The following is a 17,149-nucleotide window of genomic DNA, read 5'->3' as shown; positions in this document are numbered from 1 at the left end:
ATGTGTTATGGATGGTTGGTTAATTGTTATGTGATTTATGCTAATGCTTAACTGCTACATCTACTATTTCGGTATTTGGTTTATGCATTCCGATAGAGGGTTTTGTGAGCTAAAAGTTTTATAATCTATTGACAACTGATTCACACCCTCCCCTCTTAGTTGTCCATCTATTATACTAAAAATTGGTATCAAAGCTTGGTCCTCTTTGCATAAGCTTAACCGATAGAGGAAGATCCTATGGCAACTAATAATTCAACTGCATCTATTTTTTGGAGAGAAACCCTTAAGCTTGATTCAAAAAATTACAAAGTATGGAAGATTCAGATGGAGATTCATTTGAGATATATTGGGAAAGAGATTTGGGAGATCATGGAGAAAGGCTATACTCCTCATAATTCAACATCTAGCAATCCTCCTCCGAAAAGCTTGGATAAGGATATTGAAAATGATTGTAGAGCTAGAGAAGCACTCTTGAGCACACTTTCTGATCAACAAATTATGGGATTAACTGATCAATCAAATGCGAAGGATATATGGGATAAGTTGGAATCTTTGAATGAAGGTGACCCTACTATTAAAATTGCTAAAATTGATGGTTACCGAGTGAGGTATGAGAACCTGAAGATGGAAGAAGATGAAAGGATTACTGCATTCATGGAAAGAGTTAATAAAATTGTTATGGGAATTTAGTGTTGTGGTGGATCTCTGAGTGAAGATGAGATAAATTTTAAATTTTTGAGAGCTTTGCCACCGGCTTACAAGATGAAGGCTACTGCAATTAATGAGTTGAGAACAATGGCTAACACTTTTGTTAACAGGGATACTTCGGTTGGAAAATTATCTGCTTTTGAGCTTAAAGAATTTGGTCCTCAAGGAGCTGCAAAGACCGAATCTTCTTTTCATGCACCTACATCATCAACTGGCAAGAGTGATTGGAAAGCTTTATATGTGAAGGAACTAGATGAAATGAAGAAAGAAGATGAAGAGTTTGAGCAACTTGAAGCCCTATTTGCTAGAAGAGTACCTAAAGGTCCCACTGGAAGTAAGTATGAAGAAAAATAACCTTTTAAATGTTTTGCATGTAATAAGATAGGTCATTTTGCATCTAGATGTCCCGAGAGGAATTCAATATTTGAAGAGAGAGCTAGAAGATCTTTTAGGCCTAACCATGATTATCTAAACAAGCATAAGTACAAGAGAAACAAATAAAAATCATGTTATTATGTGGATGAGGAAGGTCTGACTGATTCTAATGATGAACTGACACGAGATTCGGCTAGTGGATCCGGCAGTGGTAAGGAATGGGTATTTTTGGCTATTAAGGAAGATGCTCTGGTACCTGTTATTCAAAATAAGGAAAATGCCCTTGCTGCTAAAATTGAAGACAAGGATGAATGGGTGATAGACAGTGGTTGTTCACATAATATGACTAGAGATAAAAGGAATTTTTTATCTTTGCGAGAATTTGATGGTGAACTGGTTAGATTTGGAGATGAAAAAAGAATGCATGATCAGAGGAAGATGAACTATATCATTGGATGGTAAGCATAACACTGATAATGTTTATTATGTTGAAGGTTTAAGGAATAATATTTTGAGTGTAGGACAATTGGTGGATAAGGGATTTCAATTACAGTTCAAGGATGGAAAATGCAAAATTATTAACAGATCTAGTTTGGAGATTGCAACTAGTACACAGACTAAAGGTAACATCTTTCATTTGAACTCCAGTGAGAAAACATGTTTGATTGCACAAATTGATGAGAGTTGGCTATGACATAAGAGGTTGCATGTCATGTGAATTTTGATTGCATTTTAAAGAACAGTTCAACTAAGGTTGTTAGAGATATACCTAAGATTGTGAAGCCTTATAATCCGGTATGTAAAGAATGTCAATTGGGAAAGCAGGTCAGAACTTCTTTCAAGAGTATATAAGACAAATCTAATGATGTTCTTGATCTTATTCATACTGATTTATGTGATCATGCTAGAGTTAAAAGTTTTCAGGGTGATAGATATTTATGCTAATCATTGATGACTATTCTAGAATGATGTGGGTTACTTTTCTAAGGTAGAAATCTGAAGCTTTTGAAAAGTTTAAGATCTTTAAAGATAAAGTTGAGACAAAGATAAGATTGAAGATTAAATGCTTAAGGTCAGATCAGGGTGGTGAATTCACATCCAATGAATTTAATAGTTATTGTGAGAAGCATGGAATAAGGAGACAGTTGTCTGCATCCCAAACACCCCAGCAGAATGGTGTTGTGGAAAGAAAGAACATAACTATCTTGGATGCGGGTAGGACTATGATGATGGAAGCTAATTTGCCTAATATATATTGGAGTGAAGATGTGAGCATGACGATATACACATTCAATAGAGTTCATATCAAAGGAGACACATGTAAGACACCTTATGAGTTATGGTTTTGTCATGCACCTTCAGTTAAGTATTTCAGAATCTTTGGTAGTAAATGTTATATCAAAAGAGATGATTCCATTAGAAAGTTTGATCCTAGATGTGATGAAGGGATATTTCTTGGTTATTCTAATGAAAGCAAAGCATATAGATGTTATAACAAGAGATTGCAAAGAATTGTGGAAAGTGCTAATGTCAAGGTGGATGAGCTGTACAAAGGTTAAATCAGAACTTATGAGAGAGAAATGGAAGTGGAGATGATCATAGCTAAACTGGTAGCACCTGTACCAGAACAAAATGTTGAACTAGTTACTCCGGCAGTATCAAAAAATTCAACACTAACTGAAGATTAGAGCAGGGAAACAGAAAGTCAGAAGACTTCTCAGTATGTAAGGTTAAATCATTCAGAAGATTAGATCATTGGAGACAAGAACAATAGAGTAATGACAAGAAGAAGGTTGGCAACTGATGAGGTATGTTTAATTTCTCAAGTTGAATCAACATCAGTTATTGAAGCATGTAAAGATGAATGCTGGATGAAAGCTATGGAGGAGGAATTAGATTAGATTGAAAAGAACAACACATGGACTTTAGTTCCCCGACCTAAAAATAAGAATGTTATTGAAACTAAATGGGTTTTTAGGAATAAATTGAATGAGGATGGACAAGTTGTGAGAAATAAGGCTAGATTGGTATGTAAAAAATATTCTTAGAAGGAAGGAATTGATTATGATGAGACTTTTGCTCTGATAGCTAGGATTGAAGCTATGAGATAATTCCTTGCTTATGTTACCCATAAGAAATACAAGGTTTATCAGATGGATGTTAAATGTGCATTTTTTAATAGAGATCTTGAAGAGGAAGTTTATATTGAGCAACCTGATGGATTTTCACTTTCAAATGATAAAAACATGGTTTCCAAGTTAAGGAAAGCGTTATATGGATTGAAACAAGCCCTTAGAGATTGGTATGCTAGATTGGACAAATATCTTTTGAAGCTTGGTTTCACTGAAGGTAATGCTGACAGTAACTTATATTATAAGATCATTGATGATGACATATTGATTATTGAAGTATTTGTTGATGATATCATTTTTGGAGGTGAGGATAAGCTATTCATGGAATTCTCTAGAAATATGAAGAATGAATTTGAGATGTCTATTATTGGGGAGATTAATTTTTTCTTCAGTTTGCAGGTTACTCAAAATGATAAAGGCATTTTCATTTGTCAAACTAAGTATGCTAGAGAGTTGTTGAAGAAATTTGGTATGGAAAATTCTAAACCCGTTGGTACCCCTATGGTTACAAGTGAGAAATTGAAAAAGAAAGATGTATCAGCTCTGGTAAATCCTATAAGGTATAAATATATGATTGGAGGTTTGTTATATCTGACTTAGACTAGACCAAATATAATGAATGATGTTTGTATTGTATCAAAATATCAGAGTGATCCTAGAGAGAATCATGAGAGCGCGGTAAAAAGGATTTTCAGGTATTTGCAAGGAACAACTGAGTATGGTTTGTGGTATCCTAAAAATGATGATTTTACCCTATGTGCATATACAAATGTTGACAGGGCTGGAGATGTTGATGATTGGAAGAGCACATCCGGTGGAGCTTTCTTTCTTGGAAAGAAACTTGTTTCATGGATCAACAAGAAACAATCATGTACTTCTTTATCTACTATTGAAGCTGAGTATGTTGTTGTTGCTACTAACTGTACACAAGTTTTATGGATAAAGAAAATGTTGAAGGATATAAAGGTTGATTGCAATGAACCGATAGTTATTCACTGTGATAACTTTGCTACTATTGATATATCAAAGAATCCGATATTTCATTCTAAGTCTAAACATATTTATATCAAGTGTAATTTTCTGAAGGAGAAGGTGGAAGCAAATGAAGTCAGACTAATTTATGTGAACACTAAAGAGTAGATTGCAAATATCTTCACTAAACCTTTGCCTTGTTGGCATTATGCGAACCAGTATGAGGACATAATGACATTGTATGTTGTCATTGATGTCAATATTTTGAAGAGGTGTGAACTGGCATATGTGAGAACCAGTATAACACTATGAACCGACATTTGTGCCAAAGTGAAGCGGTGTGCTTGTTCATGATGAACCGTCATATAGTTATGGGAACTGGCATATGGAAGTATTTTATGACTACTAGTTGGTAGTCTCAACTTTAGGGTTTCCGATTGATGTGCTTCAAGCCTGTGTGGCTCAACCAATGATATTGTGTGATGAGTTAGCATTGTAAAGAAGAACATATCGTGTTGCCACATAAGCCTGTGTGTGTGAAGGATCTTGCATGAGGGAGATTGTTCCTATCTACCTTGGGAATTTGCGAAGTCTGTAAAACGGTGATAACATGTGATGGGTTATCAGCCACCATAAAATCAGTGGAAATGGATGATGGAGAATGTCTTGAGTTTGGATCAAGATCTGCTGCATTTAATGCAGTGTGCTCAACGGTCAGGATTGAATTGTTTGAATTCCTTAACCTAATAGGTTTAGGGTTTAGGGTTTAGGGTTTATGCTACCGACCTATCTGTTTTCCTATAAGGTCGATGTTGTGTCTCTTTCTGAGGTTGTTGGCAAAAGTTGTGTGTGTGTATCCAAGAGAAGGGATACGTGATTCTTGCCAGACCAAAAGGAGAGAAGTGATACCTGCAGATTGTAAGTGTAGAAGGTGAAGAGGAGCTTAAGCAGATCTGCATTGGCATTGAGTGCTGTTACCAGATCATTGTAATACTTGTTGATCTCTAACCACCTCAACAGCTGGAAAATCCCTTAACAGGGTAGCCTTAACCGGCTTGCTGAAAATCCTTTAACAGGGTAATTCATAGCTACTGAGTTTGGAATCCTTTAGCTATTGAGTTCTTGAAATCCTCTAACAAGGTAACCTTTAACATGGTTTAACCCTTAATCGGGTATTGTAGCCATCCCTTAACCGGGTGATCCCTAATAGGATCGGTTCCTAGTAGAACCTATTGTAATCTCTCTAACCGGACAAGGCTTCTAACAGAGCAGACTTCTAAAGAGTTCAAAAATAGCTTGTGGGTATTCATCCCCACCATGGTTTTTCCTAGTTGGGTTTCCACGTGAAAAATATGTGTGTCATGTGTGATGCTTTTATCTTGTGATGCTTTGCTATTGTCTGTCAAGCATATGATGGTTATGTGTTTTATGCCTGTCAATAAAACATGTTGAACTAGCTGTTATTGTGGTTTGATGATAGATTACCTATTTATGCATAAGGGTGAAATGGTAGTGTAGTCTCGAGTTAAGTGAAAAGATAAGTGAGTGACTAGTTAATGCTTGACTCAAACATTCTTAGCTTTATCGGTTGCACTTTGTTTCAAATCGGTATCACTGTCTGCTAGTCATTTGAAGTGTTTGCTGTCAAACTGATTTTGGACTGTATTTTTGCCTGTACTGATTCACCCCCCCCTCTTAGTACCGGTTTGGTACTATTCGCTCATCATTGAGTTATCAATTGGTATCAGAGCGTCCTCCAAGTCCTCTATGTTATAAGCTTAACCGCTTGAGGTAAAGATCCCAGTCAAATGATGAAGAGGGAAGGTCCAAAGTTTAACAGGGAAAATTTAAGTATATGGAAAGACAGGATGAAGATATACATCAGAAGCATGGGTGCTCAACACTGGAGCTATGTTGAGAATGTCTATGTTGCCCCTACTGGTACTCTCACCAATGACCAAAAGAGAGAGATACAGGAAAATGGGCAAGTCATGGAAGCCCTAATTAGTAGTTTATCTGGCATTGAGTTTATTGATGTTTAGGACAAGGTAAATCCCAAAGAGGTATGGGATACTCTTGAAAATATCTATGGCAGCGATGAGCATGTAAAACAGGCTAAGGAAGAAAGCCTGAGAGGGAAGTTTGAAGATATGCGGATGGTTGAAGGTGAGACCATTCAATAGTATGGAATAAGAATCAAAACTGTTGTTGGAGATATCAAGAGTGTAGGTGGTAAAATAGAAGACTCCACTGTGGTAAGAAAAGTCCTGAGATCCCTATTGTCGGTCTATGCAATAAGGGTTGCTGCTATTCAGGAGCTGAGATCAATAGACAAGAATAAGGTATCCTTAGACTCCATCATAGCAAAGTTGACAGCCTATGAGCTAAATAGTTTTGATGGCAGTGTTCAAAAGATTGAATCAACTTTTAAAGCTTCTGCTATACCATCCAGCAAAGGAAAAGAAGCTAGCACTAGTGGTGAACCAAGACAGAGCAGAGAAATGGATGATGAGGAGATTTTGATGGCATTTGAAGCTCTCCTTGCCAGGAAACTTCCTAAAGGAACCAAAAAATACAAAGGTAAGCTACCTTTGAAATGCTTTTCTTGCAACCGGATAGGACATATTGCTGTAAATTGTCCTAATGGCGACAACAAGGACAAACCAGAAAGGTTCGAGAAATTCAAAGGAGGAAACCAAAGAAACTATTTTGTGGCAGTTGATGAAGGTGTCACAGATGAAGAATTAGGAGATGAAGAAAATGAAGATATTGTGTTTGTTGCTGTCAAGGAAGATGTGTCAGACAAGAAGGCTCTTGTCTCCCTATTTGATAATTCCAATGAGTGGATCATTGACAGTGGCTGTTCTCACCATATGACTAGTGACCGGAGCAAGTTTCTATCCTTAGAGGAGTATGATGGTGGTGTGGTTCACTTTGGCAATGATGCACCATGCATGGTCAAAGACAGAGGGTCCATCTCTCTGAATGGAAAGAGTAGTGCTGACAATGTGTATTGGGTTGATGGTCTTAGACACAACCTTCTGAGTGTTGCCCAGCTGAATGACAGTGGCCTCACTCTGGAATTCAAGAATGGAGTTTGCAGAATCAAAGGAAAGAATGGTGAATTGGTGGCCACCGACATGTAGACCAAAGGTAACCTATTTCATTTGAATGCAAATATAAGTACATGTCTTATGGCTAAATTTGATGATAGCTGGATATGGCATAGGAGACTTTGCCATGTAAACTTTGATATCATTGTAAAGGCCAGTAAGATCAAGGCAGTTAGAGGGTTGCCAGTGCTAAGAAAACTAGATAATACCTTATGCAAAGAGTGTCAATTGGGGAAAATGTCTTCCTCAACCTTTAAAGGTAAATCTTTCATTGCTGACAACTTGCTTGATCTTGTGCATACTGATTTGTGTGGTCCTATGAAAACTAGGAGTGTGCAAGGTGATAGGTACTTCATGATTCTCACTGATGACTGCTCAAGAATGATGTGGGTCACATTCTTGAAAGACAAGTATGAAGCCTTTGTAAAGTTTAAAGCTTTCAGAGCATTAGTGGAGAAGGAAAGCGGTAAAAGGATCAAGTGCCTGGGAACTGATCGAGGGGAACCAACTCCGGTGAATTCAACAAGTACTGTGAAGAACATGGCATCAAGAGGCATTTGTCTACCCCCCAGACTCCACAGCAGAATGGCCTAGCAGAGAGGAATAACCAAACTATGGTTGAAGCAGCTAGAACCGTGTTGATTCAAGGAAAGGTAGCTCACACCTTTTGGAGAGAAGCCGTGAGCACTGCAATCTACACAATGAACCAGGTACTCATCAAGAAAGGTAAGGATAAAACTCCTTATGAGTATTAGACTGGTAAGAAACTTGTGGTTAGCTACTTTAGAGTCTTTGGTAGCAAATGTTACATCAAGAAGAGTGAACACCAGAGAAAATTTGATGCAAAATGTGACGAGGGAATATTCCTAGGATATTCCACCAAGAGCAAAGCTCTCAAGTGCTTCAACAATAGGACTCAGAGAATTATGGAAAGCACCAATGTAAGAGTTGATGAAACCTCTAAAAAAACTGAGGAAACCGGTAGTGAGAAAGCAATAAACGAACCGGTTGCAACCTTCTAGGAACCGGTTGTCAATCAACCGAGTACCAGCAACAGTGTTCCTACACCGACAGATGTAGATGCTGATACTGATGGAGATGAGGATGAAGAAGAAAAGGAAGAGGAATCTATCAAGACCATTCCTCGGTATGTCAAGTTGAATCATGATCCTAAGCAGATCATAGGAGATAAGGATGCAGGAATCCTTACAAGAAGAAAAGTCAGAGAAAACTCATGTATGATCTTTGAATTCGAGCCTAAAACATTCAAAGAGGCATATAAGGATGAAGACTGGATCAAGGCAATAGAAGAGGAACTTGACCAGATAGAGAAAAATGGTACATGGTCCTTGGTACCCAGACCGAAGCACAAAAATGTCATTGGTACCAAATGGGTCTTCAGAAATAAACTGAATGAGGATGGCACAGTGATTAGGAACAAAGCTAGATTGGTGTGCAAAGGATATGCCCAAGAAGAAGGAGAAGACTATGGAGAAACCTTTGCTCCTATAGCCAGATTGGAAGGAGTTCGTATGCTTCTTGCATATGCAGCTTTTAAAGGCTTCAAAGTATATCAAATCGATGTAAAATCTGCATTCCTAAATGGTGTACTTGAAGAGGAGGTGTATATAGAGCAACTAGATGGGTTTTCCCTATCTGAAGACAATGACATGATATGTAGGCTACATAAAGCCTTATATGGGCTAAAGCAGACACCTAGAGCATGGTATGAAAACCTGCATTCCCATCTTGTGAAGATTGGATTTGAGAGAACAAGTGAAGATGGCAATATCTACTTGAAGTCTGAAGGAGATCAGATCCTGATCTGTGAGGTATTTGTTGATGACATTATCTTTGGTGGAGATGACAAGATGAGTCATGAATTTGTAGATGAGATGAAGAAAGAGTTTGAGATGTCACTCATAGGGGAGATTAAGTTCTTCATTGGACTGCAGATCTAGCAGATGAAGGATGTAATCTTTATCACTCAGTCTGAGTATGTCAAATAGGTGTTGAAGACCTTTGGCATGGAAGATAGAAAACCGGTTGGTACACTGATGGTGACCGGTTGTAAACTATCCAAAGAGGATGATTCTGCATTGGTTGATGAGAAGGAATACCGATCAATGATTGGTAAGTTACATTATGTAGTGCATAGCAGACCGGATATTGCACATGCAGTTGGCATTACTGCAAGATTCTAGAAAAGTCCAAGAGAATCCCACGTGTTTGCAGTCAAGCGGATTCTTAGGTATTTGAAAGGAACTATTGACTATGGGATATGGTATCCATACAATAATGAATTTAACCTGAAAGTGTTCATAGATGCTGATTGGGATGGTAATGTAGATGACCGGAAGAGCACAACTGGTGGTGCATTCTTCCTTGGTGGTAGACTGGTCTCATGGATGAGTAAAAAGAAGAGTTGTATCTCTCAGTCTACAGCGGAAGCGGAGTATGTTGCAGCTTTCATGAACTGCACTCAGACAATTTGGATGAAGCATGTATTGAATGGCTTCAAAGTTCTTGTATCTGAACCGATAAGTATATTTTGTGACAATACTAGTGCAATTAATATCTCCAAGAATCCGGTTTTACATTCTAGAACCAAGCACTTTGAGCTTAAGTATCATTTCTTGAGGGAAAAGGTTTAGAACAAAGAGATTGCACTGGAGCATGTTTCCAGTAAGGAGTAGTTAGCAGACATATTCACCAAGCCTCTCCCAAAGACTACATTTACATACTTAAGAGGTGAATTAGGGGTACTGCCCCTTCAGAAGGTGAAATAAAAACATATGCTCCACATCAGTCAGGTATTGCATAGACAAATTTATTTTGGATTAATGTGTTGAAGGATGCTACTCCTCAGGGGGAGCAACATAATGGAACAGGGAAGCTTGTGCCTCCACTTTGGCACTGTTGTCAAAGGGGGAGAAGATGTGAAGTGGAGAAGATATCTGCAGAAATTGGGGGAGAAGATGTGAAGTGGAGAGATATCTTTGTATATTGCCATCAATGCCAAAGGGGGAGATTGTTGGCATTATGTGAACCGGTATGAGGACATAATGACATTGTATGTTTTCATTGATGTCAATATGTTGAAGAGGTGTGAACCGACATATGTGAGAACCGGTATAACACTGTGAACTGACATTTGTGCCAAAGTGAAGCGGTGTGCTTGTTCATGATGAACCAGCATATAGTTATGGGAATCGGCATATGGAAGTATTGTATGACTACCAGTTGGTAGTCTCAACTTTAGGGTTTCCGGTTGATGTGCTTCAAGCCTGTGTGGCTCAATCGATGATATTGTGTGATGGGTTAGCATTGTAAAGAAGAACAGATCGTGTTGCCACGTAAGCCTATGTGTGTGAAGGATCTTGCATGAGGGAGATTGTTCCTATCTACCTCAGGAATGTGTGAAGTCTGTAAAACGGTGATAACATGTGATGGGTTACCAACCGCCATAAAATCGGTGGAAATGGACGATGGAGAATGTCTTGAGTTTGGATCAAGATCTGCTGCATTTAATGCAGTGTGCTCAACGGTCAGGATTGAATTGTTTGAATTCCTTAACCTAATAGGTTTAGGGTTTAGGGTTTAGGGTTTATGCTACCGACCTATCTATTTTCCTATAAGGTCGATGTTGTGTCTCTTTCTGAGGTTGTTGGCAAAAGTTGTGTGTGTGTATCCAAGAGAAGGGATACGTGATTCTTGCCAGACCAACAGGAGAGAAGTGATACCTGCAGAGTGTAAGTGCAGAAGGTGAAGAGGAGCTTAAGCGGATCTGCATTGGCATTGAGTGTTGTTACTAGATCATTGTAATACCTATTGATCTCTAACCACCTCAATAGCTGGAAAATCCCTTAACAGGGTAGCCTTAACCGGCTTGCTAAAAATCCTTTAATAGGGTAATTCAAAGCTACTAAGTTTGGAATCCTTTAGCTATTGAGTTCTTGAAATCCTCTAACAAGGTAACCTTTAACATGGTTTAACCCTTAACCGGGTATTGTAGCCATCCCTTAACCAGGTGATCCCTAACAGGATCGGTTCCTAGTAGAACCTATTGTAATGTCTCTAACCGGACAAGGCTTCTAATAGAGCGGACTTCTAAAGAGTTCAAAAACAGCTTGTGGGTATTCATCCCCACTGTGGTTTTTCCTAGTTGGGTTTCCACATGAAAAATATGTGTGTCATGTGTGATGATTTTATCTTGTGATGCTTTACTATTATCTGTCAAGCATATGATGGTTCTGTGTTTTATGCCTGTCAATAAAACATGTTGAACTAGCTATTATTGTGGTCTGATGATAGATTACCTGTTTATGCATAAGGGTGAAATGGTAGTGTAGTCTCGAGTTGAGTGAAAAGCTAAGTGAGTAACCAGTTAATGCTTGACTTAGACATTCTTAGCTTTACCGGTTGCACTCTGTTTCAAACCGATATCACTGTCTGGTAGTCATTTGAAGCGTTTGCTATCAAACCGGTTTTGGACTGTATTGTTTCCTGTACTGATTCACCCACCCCCCCCCTTAGTACTAGTTTGGTACTATTCGCTCATCATTGAGTTATCATGCCTAAGGAATCATTTGAGTACCTTGGAAATAGATTGGGAGTTTTTCCCCTCCGGTAGAGACTTGAGTGATGTTGATTGGCATCAGTCTGGTATTTATTTATCAGTGCTATCATTCATTTCAGATTGATTTGTTGATACTACTACTCAGGGGGAGTATTCACCTATGTGGTTCAGAGGTTTTATGAGTTTTCTTTGATGTTTATGTCAGATTTATGGCATTGATGTCAAAGGGGGAGATATATATGTAAAAAAAAGAGCTTTACAGAGATATCATTCACAAGGGGAGTTTGGTTTTTGGTTCAAAACTTCATTGTCATATCATCTTGGAGAGATTGTTGGATGTCTTCCATTGGGGGAGACTTGTTTGGCATTTTCTTGGCACTTGGATGTTTTTCACATCTATTGTTGTCATCAATGCCAAAGGGGGAGATTGTTGGAAATTTGGAAGAATTGATTATGTGTTGCATTGATGTTTTGTCATTGATGTCAACACTAGTTGTTTTGTTGTCTACCGACTTCCCATAGAGTGGTTGGATTTTGATGTTGATCAGGAGATTGGTCTCCGGTTTGGTCCGATTTGTGGAATTATCTTGGATTGGTTATTCATGTGTTCCTGATACATATCACATTCAGTTGGTTCGAGATTTGATGATCTGGATGCTATCATTTGTTCTAGTAAGCCTTTTGGTCACTGGTAAGGGTTTTTCGGTAGTGCTTTGATGAAGATCTTTTGACAAATCTGATAAGTACTGGTGTTGGTGTGGCTTCTAGAAGGTTATCAGGATATTGATGGTTATCATGTTCGTGTTCCAGTTGATCGGTGGTGTTACATTTAGCACCAGACCCATTCAATGTTATTCTGCTACGTTATGGACCAGTTTATGTAACGTGTTGGTTGATGCTCCCGATGCGTCATCGGTTGGATTTATTGTTTGGTTAATGTTGTTTCAGTTTTAGGCCAACTTGGTTTATCATTGCTTTACAGGATAATGTAACGGATGTCTTGTATTATCTTTTAGGTGGCCGACCTAATTGTTTAGGTCCCAAGTTGTTATAAGTATGATGTAAGATCTCTTTGTACATCGGTGGTCATGGGTTATAGGATTATCTGTGTGCGAATAAAGTTGTAATCATATGTAGAGGTTTTGGTCAATGATAGGTGATCGAATTGGGTTTGTGTAAGAGGTTTAAGACCTTCGGTATTGAGCTTAACCAGAACTGTACTCAGGCATAGGAGATGCTATTCTTGTAGTTCACTCATCTTTCTAGATTGTAGTCTGGATTTCTTTGTAGTCAGTGAGGCTCCTTTTGTGATGAGCAGTGTGCTCTAGGCAGTGTACCTTCATGCATGTGTAGGCCCCTCTTTTTGTAATCACATGCTACAGAAGTATTATCTGACTGTGGGTAGGCTTCCCACCATGGTTTTTCCCTTTACCGGGTTTTCCACATACAAATCTTGGTGTTATGTGTTATGGATGGTTGGTTAATTATTCTGTGATTTATGTTTATGCTTAACTGTTACATCTGCTATTTCCGTATTTGGTTTATGCATTCCAGTAGAATTTTTTATGTGCTTAAAGTTTTATAATCTGTTGACAACTGATTTAGCCCCCCCCTCTCAGTTGTCCACTGATTATCCTAACATATTCATACCTTTCATATATTAAGAATATTTAATTCCATAAATTTTATCAATAAGAGATGATGTAGAATGATGTAGTCAACTAAAATGTATTTGTGGATATTAATTATATTAGATAGTGGGTGAATGATGGATTTCATTTTAAAGAAAATAATGTTATGTATTTTATTATAATACAACTTCAAAGATCCCAAGAACACCTACAAGCAAAATACCCATCACAAGAGAAGAATGGAGGCAAAAAACAATAATGGCTCTGAAGAAGAAGATTATCATTCAGAGAGGGAATTAATGAAAAAGTACAATAAAATCCTTATAAAAGGATATTAGCAACCCTAAAGGTGTGTAACCCTAAAGAAACCCTAAAGGGACAATGTGTATTTAATAATTAGAATAATTATTAAATACCTACAATATTATTTAATGCCTAAATTTAGCTTAAGCATAGAGTATAATAGACTAATAATTAAATAAATAATTATTAGCTAATACATGATAACTCTAACACCCCCTGTTAAGATGAACTTAGGGAGTAGCTAAAAAACTAAATGCATGAAGCAAAAAATGCAACTACATGATGAAGGAAAATTTGGGTCCCGGCAACAAAGCCTAATGAGGTACCCAAGTACAAAAGATCTCTATAAAGTGGAGAAATAGAGAAACCTCATGGGAAAAAACTCTACTCCAAAAAGAGATGAAATACAAGTGAAGGAGTGAAGAAACCTCCAAACAAGAATGTTCCAAAAGATAGGAACAAAAGAGGAGCAAAAGAATCACTAAAGCATGAAGAACCTACAAAAACTATCAAAGAATAACTGTCGATATGAAGAACCTCCACTGAAATAGAAGATGATCACGTAGAGAAGACTATAATCTACATGAGTGCCCTCAAATAACACTACTTGAATCACATGGCAAACAAAGGCAAACAACTAAACTCGAAGATATAGATGGAAAAAAAGCACCAAAGTCTGAAGAGTTGATCAATCGAAGATGGAAGGATGCGTCCAAAAATAGGAATGAAAGAGTGTTCATATGGTAAATGATCCATCTCATCGAAATGCAGAGGTAACCAACCACTGCATCTGCCTAGTACATAGGAACAAATATTGAATACATAGCTCACTCCAACGAACCAAGGAAGCATTAGAACCAACAACCAACATGAGAAATCCCCCCATAATGTTGACAAGGGAGAGGTGACAGGTTCACTGAAACTGAATGCCAAGAAAAACTACATGATGAAGAACTAGGAACATCTAGAGTGCAATAGAAAGTACAAACACATATAAAGGCTCATGCCTTGGAAGGAACACTCACTTGACACACTTCATGAGGCTAATGTCATGGAAGGAACACTCACAAGACAAAGGTAGATGGCAAACAAGGTAAACATCAAACACCCCCATGGCACTTTATAATGGAGTGCAAGTAAAATAAGGCACAAGATGTGCAAGATCCCAAGCATGCAAGGCATAGTGGCACTTTATCTCAGTGCGTTTGCAAAAAAAGAAATGCTTACAAAATGATGCATACAATGCTCAAAGAAGACAAAAGGTTGGAAACACATGAAAAACAACCAATAACAAGTCATTCCACCCAAATGAGAAGTTTCCAGGAGCTCAAATGTCCGAGAAATTTACCAGAGTGTGAAAACATAAAAAGTTGAATAAAATGTACCTGGAGTAAAATCTAGAAAAAGTGCATGGATGGATGTGAAGAGCTCTGAAACACCATCCCAATGCCACTAGAATTGTAAAAATCAGAGAAAATGGGGAGAAGATATGAGCTTGGGATTGAAAACAACACCTCTGACTTCAAATGGCTATAGAATGTACTAGCAGAAAAACTAGGTGATGAAACCCACAAATCTAGAAAGTAGACAAAACCATTTTTCCAACGATATCTCATTTTCCCAAAAACGATATCATATTCCCAAGATATGGCCAAAAGAAAAAAACCCCTCTTTTAGGGCACAAAGAGGGTTATAGGAGGCCATGCAAGCTATCTGTATCACTAACGTTAGTATGATCTCGTGCTAATGTTAGCAGAATATTCCCAGAATACTTTCTGCCTGTCGAAAAAAAATAGGTCACCTGAAAAAATGCGCCGAAAAAAAATCTAGGCACTGCATGTCGCCAAGAAAAATCCGGTTAGCCAGAAAAGAGGTCATAAGCGGTTGGACGATGGGTGGTGGCCAGTAGTGGTGCAAGGCTAGCAACGACAGAGTCTAGCAATGAGAGCAGCAACATGGCAAGGGCCTCACGAGCGGGGCCTGGGCTTGGGTGGAGTAGCAGGCGGCGGCAGCAACAACCGAAGGCAGGAGGTGGAGGACCGATGAGCGGGGCCTGGGCAGTGGCCGGAGCATGGGGCACAGGTGGGGCTAGGTCCACTACCTGTTGCAGGCCATACAAACCTGTAGAGGCCACCGACCCCCCTACCAAATGTGCTCCTCTTTTTCTTTCTTTTTTTTTAAATTTTTAAAAAGTTTTTCACAATGGTGATTTGCATGGTGACTGTGTCAACTTGGGCAAGCCGTTAAACTACCCAAAATAAATTTTTTAAAATTTATTTTTATTTTTTCTTGAAAAGCGTGCCAAATAAGGGCAAAACTTTTTTTTTTTTTGCCAGAGCCAAAGTTGTTTAAATTGGACAAATTTCATATGAAAATGAGGGTTTTTGGGTGTTTTGAGCTCAACGGTGAGGTTCGTTTGAGCCCAAAATGCCCATAAACAAATAAACACCCTAGATCCAAATAAAGAAAAACTTTGAAAAAGCTTGAAACTCTCCTCCAAAAAATCTTCCAAAAAATCTTCTAAAAAATCAAGAACAAGTAGTAGCAGATGTAGGCTCTGATACCATGAAGAAGTTGAGAAATACAACTTCAGAGATCCCAAGAACACCTGCAAGCAAAATACCTATCACAAGAGAAGAATGGAGGCAAAAAAAAATAATGGCTCTGAAGAAGAAGATTATCATTCAGAGAGGGAATTAATGAAAAAATATAATACAATCTTTATAAGAGAATACTAGCAACCCTAAAGAAACCCTAAAGGGATAATGTGTATTTAATAATTAGAATACTTATTAAATACCTACAATATTATTAAATGCCAAAGTTTAGCTTAAGCGTAGAGTATAATAGACTAATAATTAAATAAATAATTATTAGCTAATACATGATAACTCTAACAGATGTTTTTTATTATAATATAAAAAATAGGTATTTTATAATTAGAATTAGTCACATTTTTATTAAATTTTTGTATGTACAACAAATGTGAAAGAATAAAAGGAATTATATCATTCTAGATCATCTCTTATTGATAAAATTTATGGAGTTAAATATTCTTAATACATGCAAGGTATGAATAATTTTATGGATCATTTTATCATTTGTACCACTTTTACAATTCAAACCATTGTTCAATTATCCCCTTGAATGCACCACTTTCACAAGTAACTCCACTTGTTGAAGATCAAACCCACATCAAATCCTATAGTTTGATACATCTAATATTTTCTTGTACTATTTTTTTGTAGGACCATTGATGGTAATACTACTTTACATTCATCATCTGAAGAATTTTTTTTTTCTTGCAACTACCTTCAACAATATTTATTTTGGTAA

General features: G+C 37.7%; 1 pseudogene; it reads left to right on the top strand.

Moving 5' to 3' along the window:
- The first annotated feature begins 15,768 nt into the window (after nt 1–15,768).
- LOC131856867 (ADP,ATP carrier protein 1, chloroplastic-like) overlaps nt 15,769–17,149 on the top strand; it is a 42,692-nt pseudogene continuing 41,311 nt past the window's right edge.

This window comes from Cryptomeria japonica, chromosome 7 (genome assembly GCF_030272615.1).
Source record: "Cryptomeria japonica chromosome 7, Sugi_1.0, whole genome shotgun sequence".
In the NCBI taxonomy this organism is placed as follows: domain Eukaryota; kingdom Viridiplantae; phylum Streptophyta; class Pinopsida; order Cupressales; family Cupressaceae; genus Cryptomeria; species Cryptomeria japonica.
This window is presented reverse-complemented; position numbering and strand designations above follow the sequence as displayed.